The sequence below is a fragment of the Spinacia oleracea genome, chromosome 5 (assembly GCF_020520425.1).
Source record: "Spinacia oleracea cultivar Varoflay chromosome 5, BTI_SOV_V1, whole genome shotgun sequence".
In the NCBI taxonomy this organism is placed as follows: Eukaryota; Viridiplantae; Streptophyta; class Magnoliopsida; order Caryophyllales; family Amaranthaceae; genus Spinacia; species Spinacia oleracea.
Window position 1 is genome coordinate 51,785,051 of NC_079491.1, and position 6,432 is coordinate 51,791,482.

General features: G+C 33.7%; 1 long non-coding RNA gene across 1 annotated transcript; it reads right to left on the minus strand.

The window, feature by feature from the left end:
- Positions 1–4,594: 4,594 nt before the first annotated feature.
- On the minus strand, positions 4,595–5,979 carry LOC110792347 (uncharacterized). The gene is made up of 5 exons (XR_008920626.1): positions 5,904–5,979; positions 5,729–5,801; positions 5,599–5,644; positions 5,416–5,479; positions 4,595–4,764 (listed from the first exon to the last, which is right to left on the minus strand). It is a non-coding gene; the product is annotated as an uncharacterized lncRNA (long non-coding RNA).
- Positions 5,980–6,432: the final 453 nt, after the last annotated feature.

Genomic DNA, 6,432 nt, shown 5'->3' on the forward strand with positions numbered 1-6,432 from the left:
TCAACACAATCCACACCGTGAATTTGCTTGTAACCTTTAGCAACTAATCTAGCTTTGTGTGTGAACACAATTTTATGTTTGATGGTTTTTATCCTTAAAACAAACTTGCAACCAATAGGTGTGAAACTATTCTTGCAAATCAACAAAATTTCAATTTTGTCATCAAAACATTGAGTATGTTTTATGGCCTCTAACCATTTAAAACATTTGAGTCTATATATGGCCTCTAACCATTTTAGAGAATCTGGGTTTCGTAATAGCTTTCTTACAGGTCACAAACTCATTAATCTACATGATAATAGTTTGACTGCAAGTTGTAGGTTTCTTCACTATCTAATAGAAAAATCGCATAGCTTCAGTGACCTGAACTCCATGTTTCTTCACTATCTAATAGAAGAATCTCATAGTTTCAGTGACTTGAACTCTATGCCTACTTGGGTATAGAACATAAAACAATAGAATATCAATAGCCACTTGAAAGTCCTTTGAATATTCCGTTCTCCTTGAAGCACTTGTAAAGTCTTCTAAGAGATGTATATTCTTTAAAAGCCAATTCTAAAGTCCTTAAAGAATACGTGTTCGGATTTTCTAAAGAACTTCGAAAAGCCTCCGGAATGTCCGTTTATGTTTGTTGTTCGCCTCGAAGACTTTCGAGGTCTATTTTCTCCCACTTGTCATTTTGGAAACGAATCTCCAAAAAGACATTATTTCGAGCAAACAAACATTATGTTCTCAAAAAATTCGTGGTAGAAACGATACCCTTGTGTCTCATTTGAATAAATCACAATGAAACATATATCTATACTTGGGCCTTAGTTTGTCGAATAACAAACACTAAGCTCCCACTGAGTTTAGCAACTCTTTAGATATATAATTATGAAAAGATATTCTGAAATTACTTTTCAATAGCTTTGACGAATTTGGTTTAGTTTGGTGGTAGTTGAGCATTTTGTTTTAGAAATTATAGGAAAAGTCTTTATGATCCATCATTGATCGAATCAAGTACTAATCGACTTCGATCATTCCAACTTAGATATGCCATATCTTATGGAGCTAGATTGTGAATTTTACTACACACAATCATTGATGATCATTCTTGACTTAAGTAATCATCAACATGATCTAACCTAGATCTTTATGATTTCTTGCCAAGTGGATTTTTTTTATACTTTTGAATCTTTGAACTAGCCAAACAGATTCAACTTATATCACATTTGAGTAAATAAACCTATATTCACTCAAATCCATGTGAAATAATAAAGTCATAAAATCTTTCTTTAGCTTTGAACTCTATTGTCTAGGCGTTCTAACAATAGTTCATATCTTTTGTTACTTTCAACAAGTAAGACTAGTTGTCTTAAATTGATCTAGAAATCAATCAACTTTCAAAACTCCATCAAAATAAAGCTTTTGAATGTTAACTTGTTGATATGGTCTAAGCAACAATGCTAAAGGTTAGTGGAACTCAAATCAAGGGGTTGATTTGAACCTAGTAGATTTTTATTGTTAAAGAATTGTTTGTTTTTAATCAAGCATATTGACTCAACCCGTAAATGACCATTTCATTCAAATAAACAAACAAACATTGTTTTTGTTCTTCTGAATGTGAGTCTTTCTATGTTTGAAAACAGAAATTTAGGTATGCTGATTGTGGAACAAAGTAGCCATTAAGTTCCAGCCTTTGAAAGGACTTAAAACAAACTAGATGACCCTACAACTAATGTAGCATTGCCATGCTTCATTTCCCACTTGTAGGCCATTAGTGTAGCCTAGCTTCCATTATTTGAGTTATTACCGAAGTAAGAACCTCAAGCGGTATATGATACCAAGGAAGTTTGATTGCTAGGTCACTGCTCTTTAAACATAAACTTATAGGTAGAAACGGAATTGTAAATTCCTTTCATTTGTTCCTTTGTTTTCCTATTTCTTGTACCCTTTCTTATAGCCTTAAGAATTGCATTCTCTAGTGTTGACTTTTATACTTTGTTTAGACATGTCCAATGTCACTCCAACAAAGTTCTTACCATTTATGTTGAATATTCTGTTTCAACTAGATGATCTTACCAGAAGCTTCTAAAGTTCTCTAAGCATCGATCTATTAGAATGTCTAGGGACTAGACTCATTCGAGAATTAAATGGAAAAATGATTTTAGGTTGTTAACCATTGGTAAAGCAGAGCGTTTAAACTCAATGCTTTATGATCTTAAAACTACATTGTATTTTGAATTCACAAGCACCAATCGGTTCGCCATTCGACTTTGATACTCGAAAATAACCATAAAAGTTGCTAAAAGAAACGTACATTTTAATTTGCTCATTTTCTCTCATTTCCGTGAATCGTTCTTGGATTCACTACCAATCGAGGAAATTTACTGTTACCTTTCTAAAAGGGTTTACTGCAGTGCAAGATATTTAATTATAAACAATAATTAAAACATACATTGAAGCATGCAAAGTCTAAACATTTATCATGAGTAATAACTTGAAAATTAAAGCATTCATGCAATTTAAACAAGTTATTAGCATTTTATTCGAATTTATTGTTCCGGCAGGTGTGAATAAAATGATTCCAAGATCCTAAAACCAATTGAAGAATTAAGCACATTATGTATTTAGACTCAATTCTAAAATCTTTTAGGTAAGCAAAAGCCTTTTGCTAATAGTCTAGAAACTACTCTTGGTTGATAGGTACGTCTAAGAGCTTATTAGGTAAACCTATCGATTTTGCCACGACATAAAAGGACTCCTTACTTATATCGTTGAGTTTCACCAAAACTAACATGTACTCACAATTATTTGTGTACCTTACCCCTTTAGGATCAATAAGTAACACCTCGCTGAGCCTAATCTATTACTAGATTGATGTAAAGGTTATCCAAGTAAGTGTTATTTTGGCATGACACCTTTTAACTCAATTTTTAAGTTTGGAACTTAAGGCTCTTACTATGTTGGTTAGATTTTAAGTGAACAAAAATCCTTAATCATGCAACATAATCAAGCTTTGATCTCATGCATATTTAAGACATTTAAAAGCAATAAATAACTTAAAACATGCATAAGATAAATGTGATCTAGTATGACCCGACTTCATCTTGAAGCTTCAACTTCAAAGTCCGTCTTGAAAATGGATTGGAAACTCCGTCTTGAATTTCACCGTGGGAGGCGCCATTTTTTTCAAATAGGATAAGTTATAATTAAACTAATTACAACTATTTGATGGTACGCAGGCCATATTTGAATTGAAAAACAAATTTGGTGCTTTAGACCAATTACATTCAAATTAATGGTATGCAGACCATATTTTCTATCCTATTTGGGCCATACTAGTCATTTCATAACCTGCAAAACAGTACATATACAATATATACCATTCACCCATTCATTATCATGAATGGCCCACATTGACTTTGTTAGTAAAAACACATTGTATGCATCACATAAATATTTGCAGCAATTAATCAAGGGCACCAATAATCTACCAATTATTCAGTCCTTATTAATTCTAATCAACTTGTATAACCTTAAAGGATTTGTAGACCTAATCAAGAGTTTATGACTAAAATTGCTCCCACTTAAACCAATAAATTCATATGCTTTACTAATTTTAAACATAAAAATGTATTTCTAGTCTAACCGAAAACATAAAAATTTAATTAAAATTTAAAGCTCATATAAATTTATAATTGAATCCATTTTATTTATTTTATTTTTCAGTTGAATTAAATGAATTTAAATTAATTCAAGGTTTAATTTTAGTAAAATAACTAGTATAAATGAAATTTATAATAATTATAATATTCAAAATTAAAATCCGAGAAAACAATTTAAATTATTAATTTTAAAATTAAATAAAATTATTTCCGAACTGAAAATCTGAAATTAAATTTCAAAATCCCCATCATGCGCACAACCAATCGTTGGCCCATAGCACATCGCAGCAGCAGCCACGCGCAAACGCAGCAAGCCAAGCCACGCTTGCGCGCAGCCTGCTTGCCCGCATGCATCGCAGCAGCTACGAAAGGAGCGCTCGCTTGCTCGCGCGCAAGCAAGCCCTCGAGGCATCGCATCACTAGTAGAAAAAACCCTTATTGCAGCGGGCTTTTAGACCCCTGTTGCAGCGTACATCGTATGCTGCAACTGGGGGGCCTGCAACAAGTCTAAACTTGTTGCAGCGTACATTGTTCGCTGCAAAAAGTGCTTTTTTGCAGCGTACATATATTTGTACGCTGCAACAAGTGTGAAAAATTTGCCAAAATCATGACTTGTTACAGCGTACAAATTGGTGTACGCTGCAAAAAACCCATCCTGTTGCAGCGAACATCTATTTGTACGCTGCAAAAGGTCATAATTTTTGCCAAATTTTACAGCCTTGTTGCAGCGTACATATACATATGTACGCTGCAACAAATCACTTTTGGCGGAAAAAATTTATTTTTATTTAGGGATAGCTAGAGTGCCTTGCACCAAATATAGAAACCTGTAACAACAATAATATCTCAAATTGTATAACAAATATAAAAACAATAACTGGTGTTCTGTATATATCATAAAACCAAAATACACGTACTACATTTAAATATATGTACGTCCCAATTTCAACATACGCATACATTTTAATATAAAAGATTGTTCTATAACATCTAAACCAACTCGATCAAGCGCGCTCAGGCCAATAATAAGGCGCATTCCTCGGAGTATAGACCATTGCTCACGAACCACATCAATTTCCTCATTAGCATAAGGCGCATTCCTCGGAGTATAGACCTTTACAAAAACAAAAATTTGTAGGGAGCATTAGATTAAATGCAAATGAAATGTCACATTTTAACATTCAAGCAACTAAGAAAGAAATATCCCTAAAACTCTTGTAAATAGGATAAAACACGATGTAAAATATAGAGTTATTAGGCCAAACTAAAATTTTAAAGACCTATCTTCAAATATTGAGAAGTTATCAGATCTTATCTGATGAATTTGTGAGCAGTAGCCAGGTCACACAGGAAATCTATTACAAGCAGGGTTGAGGGGAAGAAAGAGAGAGAAGAGGGGTATTAGCTCGTCGACTGAGTCCAGACTCTATTCTGAAATAACAGTGTTGTTTTCTCCCGTGCTCTTATTTGTTTCTATAGGTCATATTTAGGTTGTTCATGGGTGTTGTATATAACGGCAGTACACTTTGACTCCTGTTTAAAGGGTTTTACTAGCTTTAAACTGGTTTATCTCAGAATAATGGCCTGATAAATGAGACCAGCTTTGAGGAGAGCTAACATGACCCTAGGTTTTATTGGCTTTAAACTCATTTAGGCGTTGTCTATTAACTGGTTTTTTCCAGGAGAAGGCTGCTTTGTTAGCAGGTTAGAACTTAGAAATTACGCGGGAAACTGGACTAAAAATGTTTCAGGAAAGAAGACAAACCTCGTATAACTTCTTACTTCTTCCTTTAGATTCAATTGGGAACTGTCTCAGCATTACAAACAATCTGGAGTCGTTCATAGAAAACATGACAAGTAAATACAGATATGAAGTATACTGGTATACCAAATTTGCATTGTTGTTCGGTTATAGACGATCAAACTACTCAAACATTCAAAAACTGACCTTCGTCCGTAAAACAAGAAACTGATCGCAGCAACAAATGAGACAGCTGACAGAATATAAAGAAGTTTAGACAGTCTGAAAATAGTGGTCCCATAACAAAAAAAAATCATCATCAATAACAGAAACAAACCTGCAATAAAGATCCGTCCTACGGTTTCCAATGCTTCATTGTTATACAACCAGAGAAAAATCCAGATACAAACCTAAAGCATAAAATATAACTATCATGGGTTCAAACCCTTTGAAAATAAACTGGTAACAAATCACTAACATGAAAGATAAAGTAAACATGAGATGTAATAAACCTGTATGAAGTAAATTCCAGCGTTTAGCAATATGTAAACAAGCCTCAGCTTATCAGTTGGTAGATATCTAGCCTGAAAAAGTAGGCACTTGTTAGGCGGAAAAGGAGCTAAGATGAAATGAATGTTGTCATTTTCAAATGTAAGCAAGGCAACATCAGATTAATTACACTCTACCTGATGATCGATCTCTGCCCGAAAGAGGACAAGGAGAGTATATGTGGAGAAAAACAGAAGTCCAGGAAGATCCAGTAACACCAATGTTAGAACCTGTCAGAAGCAGAATATCAATGCTATTTTAATTTTCAGAACTTGCTGCGGTTTGCATCTAAAGCATAAACCTTCAAATGAAACAATAACATAAACAACTAGTTACAATTTCCACCCTATTTCCCTAAATAATCATTTTGGATATGAACCCGAATTCCTGAAACACCCAGTTCGTAATGCTAAAACAAAAGCTAGTAAACAAAACATATTAGATAAACTGCATACCTTGGTCTAGCACTCAATTTATCATGCTTCACTAAAA